At 34.6% G+C, this 15,465-nt stretch overlaps 1 non-coding gene across 1 annotated transcript; it reads left to right on the top strand.

The window, feature by feature from the left end:
* Positions 1-1,464: 1,464 nt before the first annotated feature.
* Positions 1,465-1,568, top strand: LOC115934115 (U6 spliceosomal RNA). The gene has a single exon (XR_004069962.1). It is a non-coding gene; the product is annotated as a U6 spliceosomal RNA (small nuclear RNA).
* The last annotated feature ends 13,897 nt before the right edge of the window (positions 1,569-15,465 follow it).

Raw genomic sequence — 15,465 nt, 5'->3', positions numbered from 1 at the left:
ATTTTTTTCCCTAATAATTCCCTGCCTCACTCTCTCATAATCTCTAAGCAATATATATGTTTCTCAAACCTAAAGATATAAAACCACATAGTATGTAATCCCAAATGGTGTAAAAGTTTTGTGCGAAATCATTGGAGATAGAAGGAAATAGCCTGGCTTGCTTAGCTCTCAAAATTAAATAGAAAAATAATCAGAGATTTTTACATAACCAGGATATTAGTTCTGTTGCTTAATGTCAATTTTATGCATTTAACAAAATGCAGACTAGATATCGTGCATTATTAAATAGCTCCTACTATGGAAATGTGATAGTCAATATTATAATTATCCAGGATTGTAATCTTGAAATAGAAATGCTTAACAATATATTTGTTTTCTCTATTGTTTTCCATGTAGAGCTTACCATGCAGTATTTCTTCTTCATAATACTTAATAGAAGTTTAATGAATGAATTATGCTGTAATTACTTACTGTGTGACATCTTTCTAGGAGTCATAGATTGTGTTAATGGCTCCAATACTTCACAATCACTCTGATTAAAGCTATTGCCTTGAGACTTTGCATTTTCTTCCACAAAAGAGGACATTTCTCTGTCCCCTGATTTGGGGTTTGGTCATCTAACTAACTTGCTTTGACCAATGGAATAAAGTGGAACTTACAGAGAGCTAGTTCCAAGTCAAGAATCTAAGAGACTTTATGTAAAATGCAGTTCTACATGAGCTGATGCCATCATCATGAGAAAGACACACCTAGTCTAGCCTATTAGTCTGTGGAAGAGAATGAAAAACACGTGAAACAGAACTTTCCCATGTAAATGAAACCTGCCAAATCCAACCAACAGCAGAGCCCACATGTCTGGCATTACTCCTGTGTTTGCAGTTAGCTGCCTGTGCATTTGCAAATACCAACAGGGACTCACTTTAGGCTGCATTTGGCTGGGGCAGCTTACCTGGTATTATGGTCTGAATGTATTCCCTAAACTTCATGTGTTGGAAACATAATCTCCAATGCAAATGTTGGGAAGATGGGTCTTTGGGGAGGTATTTAGGTCATGAGGGTTCTGTCCTCATGAATGGATTAATGTCATTATGAAAGGACTCAATGGAGGGAGTTTGCCCCTCTCTCTTTTGCCCTTCCATGCCTTCTACCTCTTTTACTTGCCAAGGATACAGCATTCCTCTTCTTCAGAGGATGCAGGAACAAGGCACGAACTTGGAAGCAGAGATTAGGCCCTTACTAGAGCTGAACCTGCTGGTGCCTTGATCATGGGTTCCAGCCTCCATTAAAAATACATTTCTGTTCTCTATAAATTACCTAAAGTATTTTGTTATAACAACACAAAGTAAGACATCTGGTACGTCTCTCCATTACAGCCCATCTATCTTCCTTTTGGGAGGCTACCACAGACATGTTCTACTCATAGTGATTGCAGAAATGCTAAAAAGCAAATAGAAATGCATGAGGGTGCTGACTTCAGCAGCACATACACTAAAATTGAAATGATATGGAGATTAGCATAGCCTCTGCGCAAGGATGACACACAAATTCGCGAAACATTGCAGATTTCTGTAACACAAAGGATAAATGCTTAAGGAAATGGATACCCCATTTCCCATGATGTGATTATTATACATTGCCTGCCTCTATCAATGTATCTCATGTACCTCATGAGATATTTAAACATCTATTATATACCCGCAAAAATTTAAAACGAAATATTTTTAAAAAATGTACAAGGGCCTTTGAAGCCTAGGCTTTGAACAGACATACCTTAATTTCTGCCTCATTCTATCAACCAAAACACATCATATAAGGAGCTATATGCTGCCTTTATCAGAGAAACTCTAAAGTCATATGACAAAGGGCTCAGTTAGAGAGAGGGGTGAAAAATAAGGATTATTAATAAAAATTCATTTCTAGCCTTTCCCATATCCACCTAGATTAAGAAATAGAATATTACTAGGACCTTAGAAGTCACTCTGATGTCCTCACTCAGTTATTATCTCTAGCCTTCCTCCTCCATGTTAACAATTATCTTGACTCCTATCTACATAGATCAGTTTTGCTAACTTTTATAAAATGGAATCAAAAAATCTATATTTATCTGTGTTAGGACTCATTATTTTAATAACATTTTGTGAGATTCACGCATATTGTTATAGGTAGCCCTAGTAAGTTAATTTTCATTGCGATTTAGTGTTATATTTTAGAATATGCCACAATTTGTTTATTATCAGTCATCTACTATTGATGGATATTTAGGCTATTTTCAATTTGGGGATATTACAAATAATGCTGCTGCAAACCCTTGGCAAGCAACTATAAGCTTCTCTTTTGCCTGTATACTAATAGTGGGTTTGCTACAGGCTAAAAGACTTCTGATTGCTCCACATTCTCTCTAACGCTTACAATTGTTAGTATTTATTTTATTTTATTTTATTTTATTTTAGTCACTTTTTTTCTTTTTTTCTTTTAGACGGAGTCTCACTCTGTCACCCATGCTGGAGTGCAGTGGCACGATCTCCGCTCACTGCAATCTCCGTCTCCTGGTTCAAGCAATTCTCCTGCCTCAGCCTCCCAAGTAGCACCACCACGCCAGGCAAGCACCACCACGCCTGGCTGATTTTTGTATTTTTAGTAGAGACGGGGTTGGCTAGGCTGGTCTCGAACGCCTGACCTCAGGTGATCCGCCTGCCTCAGCCTCCCAAAGTGCTGGGATTACAAGCGTGAGCCACGCATCCCAGCCTATTTTATTTTATTATTTTTTTAGAGACAAGGTCTTTCTCTGTCACCCAGGCTGGAGTGCAGTGGTGCGATCATGGTTCACTGCAGCCTCGACCTCCCAGGCTGAAGTGACAGTCCTACTTCAGGCTCCCAAGTAGTTGGGACTGCAGGTGTGTGCCACCATGCCTGGCCAGTATTTTAAATTTTAGTCATTTTGTTGGATATTCATTAAGTTTCTTGTATTATGTATAACTTTTATGCTTTTATAAGTGGTATAACTTTTAAACATAATTTTAGTTATTTATTGCTGGCATAAAGAAGTATAATTAATATTGATCTTGAGTTCACTGACCTTGCTAAATATACTTGTTAATTTTAAGTTCATATGTAGATTCATTTACATATTTTACCTACACAGTTGTGTCACTTACAAATAATGAGCTCTCTACTTCCTTTTCATTTTTATACCTTTTGTTTCTTTATTGCACTGGCTAGAACTTCTAATATAATGTTGAATATGATGTGGAAAATAAATAGTAATAGAAGATATTCTCATTCATTTCCAAGCTCTCAGGGAAAAAAAATTTTTATTATTTTCCCAGTAACTGTAATAATTGATGTAGTTTTTTGGTAGCTGCCCTTTATTGCTTAATCCCATTCTCCTACTTAGCGTGTAAGCTATATATTCTTTAAATCTCCATTTGGGATTGTCCCCATGATTTCAATGTGCTTTTTGCCCTGTTAAAATCTAATATTATTAATACTATTACCACTTCTGAGAAAACATAAGGACTGTATTACTTTGATTTCATTTTTTCCTCCCATCTTTTGTGCTATTATTACTATGTGATGTATGTATTGCCAAAATGCTTCTTTTATCATTGCCTTATACATTCAATAACCATTTCCATTTACCCGTATGTTTACATTTGAATTGCTCTCAGCCTTTCAGCTGCTGCTTTTAAGTAAGCAAATGACTAGGGGCAGGGGAAGTAGTAGCAAATGTCTACAGATAGTTTCTCCTTGAGAACTTGGACTTTGCTATTCTGTGGGATTGTGTTCTAATTTCTTGCTGCCTTGGTAGATCTCCAATCTCTACCAATAGCTACAATTTTATGTGTTTTTATATTTTGTCTATTTTCTGTTTGTTTTTAATGGGAAATTTTTCCAAAACAAGGTCATCTAGTACTTCCGGAAATACAAAATTCCAATATGTGTCTCACTGCGTAAGATTCCAAAAAGTGAGGACTTCCATTTCTAGCCACACTGCAGACTAGATACTACACTCCTGCTGAAATTGACAAATAATCCTGTGTGTGTGTGTATGTGTAAAAATGTGTCTATACATTTGTATATATGCAGCATACTTACAAGATGCCCATCTGGCAGGAAATCTCGTGTCCAGTAATGTTCAGTAAAAGAGGACTCTCAAATAGATGGGTGTAAAAGTCAACCAGCCTTCAACTGAATTCATTTGTCAGGTTAAATATACTAGAACTTTTACGCTCTTGGCTTTGTGGTTGTGGCCTTTGGAGAGTGACCAGAAAGTTAGCAACCTAAAATAACGTGGTATAGAGTATAAATATAATACAATAGAATAAAAATATGAGACTGCATTGAATGATGATTACTTCTGATGTTTGTGAAAATTTTGGTTTATTTGACTGCCAAGTAAAACGAATTTCTTGTTTTGCATTGGGGTCAAATATTAGACCATAATAACTGTATATAACTAGAAAGAGCTACCTGTATATAACCAGGAGAAAACTATGACAATGTTTAAGTAACACTGTTTGCATTAAGAAAAAATGAACACATTCAAATATCTATAAACAGAAGAATGATAAATAAATTGTGTTATATCCAGAAAATTGAATACGAGTTAGAAGGAGAACCAGTGAATAATGGCTAAATGGAACAACATGGTCAAATCTTAGAGACAATTCATTGAAAAAGCCTGTATTTGAAGAATATTTATAGTATGATTTCATTTATATGCATTCAAAAACATGCAAAACTGAACAAAACATTTAAGAATAGAAACACATGCAGTAAAAATTTTGAAATTCTATAGAATGATAAACACAGATTTTAGAAGGCTCAAAAGGCCTACATTTTTGGTGTCTCTGCTCACCAGTAAATAGTCTCCTGACACAACTGCGTAATGTGATCCTGAAAATTCAAAATGCCTCACAGCTTGGTTTACTATTGCCCAAGTCTTAAATTCACCCAGTGCAGTTGAAATTTTTATGTATTACTTTATTTTTTTAATGGCCAGCTGTTATCTATCTCTTAGTGTTTCTGGTTAATTAAATTAATTAATTAAACAAATAAAAATAAATAAAACAAGATATAAGGGTTTGTAAATCCCAGTATATAAAAATCTTTCTTTCTACATAATGAAACATAGTTGTTCCAATAAACACTAGGCATAGAGGGGAAATCAAAATTAAGTTTAGAAGACGCAAATCAAAAAGGAGAGTCACATCAAACAAGTGCCTTATTGTACTCCCTTTTCTTCTTATAAATCTAGGAAAAGGCAATTGTTTTATGAATGCCATCTATTCTTTGAGAGAGAGCAATAGTGTGTATTGGTAATATTGTTCCCCTGTAGAAGTGATAAAATCAGATACCATGGTTATCCCTGATAGGGAGAATTATGCCAGTTGAGTTTAAGTTCACAGGTCATGGGCTCCGGGTCATAGCCCTGAACAACTAGCATATTAGCAAGGGTGAAATCAAGATTTTTCCTTTTCTGTCTAACCTCCATCCTGCTTATAATCTCATGCTCTTTCTCTTTGGCAAATGTTGCTTCTGTGAACCAAATTTTTCTCCAAAAACTGCTTTATGAATACACAATTGCTACTAGGTAGAGCCAGATCATAAACCCAGACAGTCAGAATAAATAGTGTGGTAATCACTATATCATGCAAAAATAGATTTTTTTTCAGGGAATATTTTACTTGAAATTTCACTTTTTCCGTATCTAACGAAAGAAATAGCAGAGATTGTGTTTCAAAGCACTTTGATGTTATATGGATTTTTTAGGCGTAAAACAGCTTTTAAAAGGAAATTATTAAAATGATGAGTCAGCTTCAAAAATCTAAGTGTTTTGGTTAAACTGAGTGCAATTACTCACATTTGATAATTCATTATAAATGCTAGACTCCATATCTCATTTTTCTTCCAACTCTTCAAATTTTATGTTCATCCAACAGCTGTATTCAAGGTAAATTTGCCAAATGTGGATCATTTTCTATGCTACTGGGTACCAGTTGCTAGGAATGATGCTTCATTGTTTTTCTCTTCAATGGCATCATTAAAACTCTAGTCAGTTAATCATCAAAGGAATTACACAAACAACTTTTTCAATTGCACCAAACATAACAAAGCTTGTCAAATTTATTTTTATACACAATTTCCATGACAATAATGAAGCAAACACCAACGTCTGTCAGGCATCACAGTTTCTGCGTCAGTTTTATATTTATCCATCCTAAACTTGTCAAAATATCATGACCATCCCTATGCAAATTTATTTGCTTGAGATTTTGTGTGTACTTTTACCAAAAAAACAAGGATGCTTGAACAATATGCATGTCTTTGAACGCTCAAACCTAAATGATAACTAAATGTTACTGGGAATAGAAGTCTGTGTTTTAAATTTTTATGGGTATGTAGTGGGTATTTTTTACTTCATGTGAAATCTCTTTTAAAATACTCTCATATATTAAGTCATTAATACAGTCTTATAAATCATCCATTGCTAATTAAATTATGAGACATTTCTCTGATTCCGTATCCTATGATATTAGAGGAGAAAAGGAAAAAGAAGGATTAAGTGAATTTCTTGCACTTTTTTTTTCTTTCCACGAGGCCCTAGAATGTGATCAGTACTTATGATCAGCAATAGATTCCAAATTGAAAATGAAAGAATACATCAAACTGGGATCTGAGAAGGTGAAAGGAAGTCCTCAGCTTAGACAGCATCCAAGCCCACATTCTAATTTGGTAACTAAATTGAAGGTATTTGAATATAATAAGAGTTTGTCAACTAATTGGCCCACAGACAAACAACATTGATCTTGGTAAATTGATGCAATTTCTCTATATTTGCGTTCCAAAAGATTATTTCTTGGTTTTTCATTCCAATATGAATTAACTCTTCAGTGCATAGATCGGCTATTTTCAACAGCATACTCAATAAAGTTTTTTTTCTTTTTATGTTCCTCATCAAGTTAAGTATATTATACTAGTAGAGTTTAACATAAAGCATACTTCTGTATTTTTCTCTTGCCTTAGACAGCATTAAAATTTTAACATATTCGAGGTAAAAACTCTTCTCTGAAATAATAAAATCACGTTTTCAAGCACATAACAGAGTGAAAAACAATTTCCTCCATGTTATTCAAAACAGTGTGATAACAAATCTTAATATTAAAACTAATGTGCCATAATCAAAATAAATCACAAAATAACAGTGATTAAAGCTAAACTGAAATATAATACCAGAAATTCATACTGGAAATTAACTGCTTTGTCCTGTCTTAGGAAGGTTTTAACAATAACTAGCAGTACAAGTTCTAATGCTTTAACAATTGGGTTAAATTTGCCATTGGCAAATTCTCAGAAAATATATGATGCTCCATACTAAATAAATACTAATGTGTTCTGTTTTGATCTTTTGGTATTAATATTTTCTATTGTAATGCATTGTTTATGCATAAACAATAATACACTTAAGTTACTAAGAAAATAATATGAAGCATAACATTAAGCCCATCACTCAGCCTTCAAACAAGACCATTTCCAATAACTTGCATCTCCCATTGTGCCATTGTCCTATCCCACCCCACCTTGTGTCTTTTTTAAAAGATAACTGCTATTCTGCATTCTGTGTTTACCAATTTCTTGCTCTAGTTTTATCATGTGCCTAAAGAGTATATTGAAGAATTTTGGGATTGTTTTAAATTTTATAGTTAGATATAATAGTGTGATCTTCCAGGACTTGCTAGTTTGTCTTGATGTTTCCAAAGGTTCATCCCTGATGTCATGTTTAGCTGTAGGTCATTTTTTTTTACGGCTGCATATATTCCATTGGGTGAATGCATTCCAACTTATTTATTCATTTGTCTATCAATGTGCTTTTGAATCATTTCCAGTTTTAGGAGGCATATTTCTTCCCTCTCCCCTTCTTTCTCTCTTTATTCACACAAACATTGCTTCTATACTCTCTAGGGTGTATGAACGCACTGTTCATTAAAATATGTGTTTCTTCTTTATACTGGGCACACAGCTAGACTACATTTTGCAAATCTCCTTGGAATAGCCACGTGACTGTGTTGTAGCCAGTGACTTTGAGTCAAAGTCTGATACATCTGAGATACAGCTTTCAAGTCATGTGTTTGCCCTTTCAATGACCAGCAGAACATCGTGTCTTTCATTTGTCTCTTCCCCCTCCACCAGCAGAAAATAAGAGGCTCAGAATATATATTGGAGGCACAATGTGCAAATAACCGGGGTCTCTGAATGTTCACGTGGAAAAAGTCTCTCATGGCAAGTGATACACATTTGGACTATTATATGAATGAGAAATAAGCTTTTATATTATAGATCCCATTTACACATTTTGTAATGTAGTTGATAAGACTATTAGTATTCCTCTAACTTAGTGGTTCAGTGAGTAGAATTTTTCTTTCCCTTAAAGGAACATTTGACATTTTTTGTCACATATGGGACCACAGTGAGGTAAGGTACAGTCCGAGAGAACATTAAATTCTGTGCCCTAAGCACCTCACTCATAATTATAAGGGCTTGCTGCTGGCATCTAGTGAGTAGAAACCAGGATGCTGCTAAACATCCTAAAATGCAGTCCCCCACAGCAAAGAATTACCTTACCCAGAATATCAACTGTGCCAAGGTTAAGAAAACCTGCGCTAATTAATATACAAGCAGATAACAAATGACAACTTAATGAGTGGTAGTTATCCTAATACAGCTTAAAGTCAACTCTTTAGATTACATTTCTGTGGCCATCTGATTTCATCCAATGGTTCAACAATCCAAATTCACAACAATAGGCCAATTAATCAAGTAAATTATATGTCTTAAATGTATGGGTTTTTAGTTTGTTTGTTTGTTTTACTTTTTCCAATTATACACATTCTCCTAGAAAGTACAAAGTGCAAGTGAATAGAAAAACAATTACTCTCTTTTTAGGAGTGTTTTATCTTATATATTTAATCAACCAACAGATCAGGAACTAAAATGTAAATACTGATTTTTGGTAATCCACAAATTGTTTCATGGTCACAAAATGGAAATTACTGGACTAAGAAAATTAAAGTGGTTGAAGTATGACATAAAAGACAAAAACAACCTGCTATCATAATCTGTCCATATCTTACCATGTGCTTCCAATGTGTTGTTCCAATAAGAATTCCTGCGTCTACTAAGCCTTAGGTTTCGTGTCTGCCCAAACAGTAATCCGATTTATTAATTTTCCTGGCTGGCCTCAATGTTTGGCTAGAAATCAAGTTCTTTTCCTACTGTTGTGCATCCATTTCTCTGCTTCCTATGCCAGGCTCCATTTAATATTCATTATATTCAGGGAGTCCAAAGGGAGGCAGTATAGCAGGGGCAGAAGCTCTGACTCAAATGCAATTTTTACCACTTTCTAAACTAGAGACCTTAAACAAGATGGAGTCTTCTCGTGGCTTACATTCCTCTCTGTAACATGATGATAGTAGGATAATGTGAGGGGCGAAAAGAAATAGCATATGTAAAATACTTAGAGCAATACCTACACATAGCAAGTACTCCCAAAAAGGTCATCTTTATTATGCTCAAGTACTTCATTGACTGTCTTGCTCTCATATTTTGGGGTTTTCTTATTCTTGTCTGTGTGACTGCTTGCTTGATTTATATTTTACCAACTAGTTTGACTTCTAGTTCCTGATCTTTCTTCTTGGCTATCATCTTCTGTTTTACTATCTGCTCTGTTTTTTGTTCTCATGTTGTATATAATACTGATTCACCCATTCATTGAACAAATATCTATCGGGCACCAACTATGTTCTACTGTAATTACGGCAGTGAATAAAGCAGACAAAAATATCTGCTCTCATAGAACTTAAATTCTATGAACTCATAGAACCGCCCTCATAGAGCTTAAATTTTGTGGACACTCCATCCATATCTTGAATCATAACAAGACTCTTGATTTCTTCATGGCTGCAGATCTGATTTTCTTAGCTGAGCTTTTAAATTCAGGGTGTCCATTGGCTGTTCTCACTGTGCCTTCTAGCCCTGTCTGGTGTAAATAAATGACCACAGTTGACCAAGTCTTGACATTGGTTCCAATTCCATAAGTTGCAAAAATCACTGCACAGAAATTAAAACTAAGGCAATGCTGGGTGATCATTTGTCTGATTCTTGAGACAAGTTTATTCAATATTTCACTAGGGTTGAAGCAGATAAAAAGTACTAGAGGTAGTAGACTACATGAAACGTCCAAGAAATATTCAGGGGGAAGTTTAACCTGGGATTCTAAAGACTGTCAGTTACTTAGATCAAAAGGAGGACTTTTCTGGGCATACCTCTGGACACAGGGTATTTGGAAATTTCCTTATCATTTGTAGATGTCCTAGAGATATTCCTACACTTCTGACATTGTATTTTTATGTCATTGTTGTCCAGAATCCCAGTAAAAATCCCATTCTGACAAGTGTTTTTTAATTATATTTTTGGTGATTATATAAAATACAAAAACAAGCTGGATAGAGTATATATCTGATAAAATACACCAATTCTTGCAAAAATTATGTTTTATTAAGCATCATTTCAACTTGCAGAAAGTGGAAATCCTTTGCTATTATACAGCTATCTAAAAGTTAATTTCCCTTTTCAAGCTTTGGTTTTCTGCATTTTAATGTTTCGATTTTAGAAAACAATCTTAAATTACACAACTGGCTTTAAAAATGAATAACCATGCATTTTCTACATCAGAGATATGGGGCCTTAAACATATCTTTGAAGCAAACAGAAGATCTTTACTTCACTACTGACTAATGCCAGATGCCTTTTCAGTACACAAGGGAAGGATTAACAATATGTAGGAACTTGTAAATGGAGAAAATCAGTCACAGGTGCCAAAGGCACCATAATGATTGCCTTCCTATGAAACAATAATCCCAATGTTCGTCAAATAGAAAATGGGATTCCTCTTGGGAACATAAAAATCAAGTTTTGTAACGGTTAAGGGCTATTTTGTGAGAAAATTTCAAGTGAGTTGATGGAAGAAGAGCAATGCATGCTCCTGTCATTTATATCAGAACAGTTGTGCTTTGATATAAAGATACTGAGCATAGAAACGTACCGAGTGAAACTTCCAAATTCTGAAGAGGAAATAGTAGAGTCAGACAATGATGAGTACTTTTTTGTTTGCTTCTGATGTGGACATTATGTGTATTTTCTCTCAAATTTGTATAAATTTTGATTAGCTGTGTTAGTTTATATGTGGAAATTATTTTCCAAGTGAATGATAAGGCTCAAAAACAGTGACTTAATTATACTATATTTAAGTAAGGTGAAGTACTCTGTAGTCCACGTATTTGAAATGTATGTATGCCAAGGATTAAACTAACATTCCTCCCTAGTTCCAACTAGTTCAACAATGAATTTTATTAATTCTTAATGCAGCAAATTAATGCACTACTGGAAGAATTTAGTCATGTTAGGGTGCGTGTCAGCCAGATGACTGTTTAAGATATGACATGTGAATCTCTTGCTCTGTCAATTACATAAATTGCTTTTAAATTATGCTGTAGATCTGGAAACTATCTTACAGAAAAACAATAAAGACACTTGCTAAGCATCAGAGGCCACAAACTATGGATTATGTGACTTAGCTTTTAGTAAAAGCAGACATATAAAGGTGGTACATCCAAAGCTTTTTTCTGTCTCATATAGAAAGCCATACGAATTTAATCTGGTTTTGGATATTCATGTGAAATTTGAGGAACCTAGGTTACACACACGCCTATAAATCTATCTTTGAAATAGGAGCCTCAATATTTCATTGCAAGGACATGTGAAATCCTAGAATCTTGGTCTATCTAGCGTCTGATTTAGGCTCATTCTAGAAATTTTTAAAAGTATTCCATCTAGACTACTCTTGGATGCGTCGCCTTCACACAACTGAAAATGATGAATGCAACATGTAAGAGAGTTTCAAGAACCATCTTTGTTTAGTTAGTGCTCCTGTAAGTCCTACATTTCTAAACACCCCAATTTTAAGCTTTTAACTAAAAATGTAGAAATACAATTTTTTAACACAGTTATCCTTTGTTATTTTGCTAAGTGGTTAAAGCAAAGTGATGGAAGGATTCTTCAGGGTAGTGAACTTTCTGTTCCTTAGTGAAAGATTGACTGGATACAGGCTGCTGCCAATGAAGCATAAGAGACTGGCGTCCTTCAAAAACAGCAGCTGTAGACAATAAAGTAGTTTAAAATAGAATAAAACTACTATGCCTGCCTTTCATTGCCTTTGATTCATCTCAATAAAATTTGCATTTAAACATGGTAGGATTAGCTTGCTTTGCTATGCTTCATATAAAAAACACTTTTCCCCATACAAAGAAAGTTTAATTTCTTTTCCAACATTTATTTTCATTATAGTTTATTACCACTGTGTATGTTGGCACTTTGTATAAACATTCATTAGCTATGCTACAAAAAACGTATGTGTGCGGTCAATCTAAATAAAAGGTAAATATTTGTTTCAAAAATGCTAGTTTCATTTGCATTAAATATTTATTTTTCATATACAGCAACCAGATGTAACCTAGGTTTAGTCTCTTTCCAGTATGCAGTATTTAATCAGAATGTTGCCTTAAAATCTTACTGTCTGTAAAAAACAATGTACCTTCTGAATTTAAAATATTAATTTAGATTCCATTAGCTAGGTTGTTGATTTATATGTGACATAATTTTGCTATTAGAGCCATGTCAAAGTAACTATATGGAAGAGTCATCATATTATTTATGTTAAAGAAAGTCAGTCTTCAAAGTGAAGCTATTTAGCCTTCTCTAATAAAGCAAATAATCACTTCTTAGATATAAAAATTGTATGAAAGAAGTAGTAAGTGTTCGTAACAGTGTAACACTCATCTATTAGAACATAGCCATTGAGTGTATAATAATGACAAAGCAGATCAGTACTGATAGATTTTATAAGATCAAACTGTGTAACTGTAGAATCACTGATGGAAGAAAAACTATTCAGTCCACTTGGTTATGTATTGGCATTATATAAATTTGTATTATTTAATCTTCATTTTAATTTTTAAAATTGTATTGGGAAGTCACTTTTCTTTAAATTACCTAACCATATTTTACCATATTTTGAATGTTAAACTGATTCTAAATTCACTGGGATACAATAAAGACTTACGTAAATTACATAAAGCGTAAATTACATAAAGCAAAAATTACAAATTTTGGAGTAACTTATGAATTCAGATTGTATTTTCAGGCATTAATTGATGCTTTCACTGCAGGAGAAGGGGAGAGATGAAAGGGTAAGAAAAGAATGAGTTATCTAGTTTGGCTCTATATGACTGAAATTCACTAAAGGTAATTGACAACTTTTCCTTTGTCATGCCCAGCCTGGATCTCAAATCAGTTAGTTTAAATCATCCCATGTGGTGAAGTTTATCCATTTATAACACACTTAAATCTGGGAAATCCGCAGCTACGTAGCATTAACAGCAGGTCAACAGAGAATTACACCTGAAATTCAAAATAAACAGAAAAAGACCAGTCAATCTTAGGCTCGTTAAGTGCATTTTTATTGATTGTATTTTCTTCCTTCAGCATGAATCCAAAGGACAAAAACTGGTCCTAAGGCTTTTACTCTTTCATTATCCCAGACAAGAAAGAAAGGATAGTATAGAAAACAGGAACATAAAATAGCTGTTTCTGCAAAAATGATCACCTTCCTCATAGCTTCATAATTTACTCCCAGTCCATAAGGTCCTCAGTTCCTGTGATTGCAATGATGGATGACTCTACTTCAGCTACAACAGGCAAAGATGCTGCAGTGTATCACTCTGCAGGATACACAATAGAACCAACGAACCAGCAGGACTGAATGGCAAGCAGGGGTGCCAAGGGAATTCTCTTCAGTGGAAGAGTAGACAGTCATTCCCTGGAATTATGTAAACTGCAGCTTGTAAATATTGCTTCCATTGTGGACAGGTGCGTGTGCAACTTGACAGAAAAGGGCAACGCTGGCACAGAAGAATGCAAAAATATTTTCCACTTCAGTGCCCGTATTTCTCACATGGCCAGATTTTGCATTAAACAAAGCCCTAGCTCGATGGCCAGTGAATTGTTGAGAATGTAAGTATATATATTTGAGGACAGAGGGAAACCATTAATGGTTTCATCATTGAGATTTGGTTTACTCTGAAGCTTGTAATTCGATACTGAGGTAACGCTAAATTGTTTGGTGATAATTTCTTAAATCACATTTCTGAGATCACCACATATCTTGTCACAAGTCAACATTAAATTTGAACTGACTAAATTAGTATGTTAAAAAATAACCAGCAGATTTTAGCTCTTCTGTCCATTCCACCATCTGTTAACAAAAGAAGCCTGGAATTTCCAGACTATGCAGGGCTATATACTCACTCCCACCCCTGTCCTCTGCAGCTTGTACAGGAGAGAAAAATGCAAACTACCCATGCTTTACACTTTCGCACATGGTCTAATAGAAATATGCCCTGCACAGAATAAGGTTTAACACTTATGTCCTAATAGGACTTTAGTAGCTAAGGCCTCGCAGCAGCAAGGGATAACACTAGTTGTTAGCAATTCCTCTGAATTACTAGCCACCAGCAAGAAAAGCTTCTCAGCCAGCTCTTAGGACAAATTGACAGATCCTTTTTGCCAGGTTCTTCTTTATCTGTCTTGTATGAAAAACTTATGTTCTACAGGGAGCCCTGGGGATTTTTTGTTTGTTTGTGTTTGGTTAGTTGGTATGGTTTTTTTCTTTTAACTTTTATGCAAGAAACCTTCTCTTCTCTTCTGTACTAACAGAGGCAGAGACAGAAAATAAAGTAAAACTCATAAGAAGTAGTCTAATGACATTCCAGGTGCCCATACAGTCCAGGCACTGCATACAGCCCTGATGCTTAATTTATACTGTATAGACACACAACAGACTATCAGTGTGTGTGTAGTGTGTGTATTAGGGATGGGAGATAATCTATAATCTTAGGTAAAGTGATTGGTTCTCATGACAGATGACCTTTAAAAGTGAATGAAACCAAGATGTGAGTTTCATCTTTTACATATTGAAGTAGCTACATTCGATATTTTTTAAATCATTTGCCTGTTGTTTATTTGTTTCTATTTTATGGCTCAGTAAAAAAAAATGAAACTAAAGATGAACTGGCAATCATAAATGATACCTTGTACATTTTTTATTCTTGGAGAAGAGATTTGAAACTTCTGCTTGAGAATGGATAATAGAACTCCGCTTAGCTCTCAGAACACAAGCTACACACTAACTCAATATTTCCAATTGTGTTTTATGAAATGCTAATATTTGAAAATGGGGTTTTGCTGTCAAGCAAGTTTGGGAAACACTTGTGAAACAGAGTTAAATATCTTAACTGTACAACTTCACAGAACCTTTCATATGATCACAGGCATTGCAAATATCAAGAAGGG

This window comes from Gorilla gorilla, chromosome 2 (genome assembly GCF_029281585.2).
Source record: "Gorilla gorilla gorilla isolate KB3781 chromosome 2, NHGRI_mGorGor1-v2.1_pri, whole genome shotgun sequence".
Lineage (NCBI taxonomy): Eukaryota > Metazoa > Chordata > Mammalia > Primates > Hominidae > Gorilla > Gorilla gorilla.
Note: the sequence above shows the minus strand (reverse complement) of the source record. Positions and strands in the feature narration are given on the sequence as shown.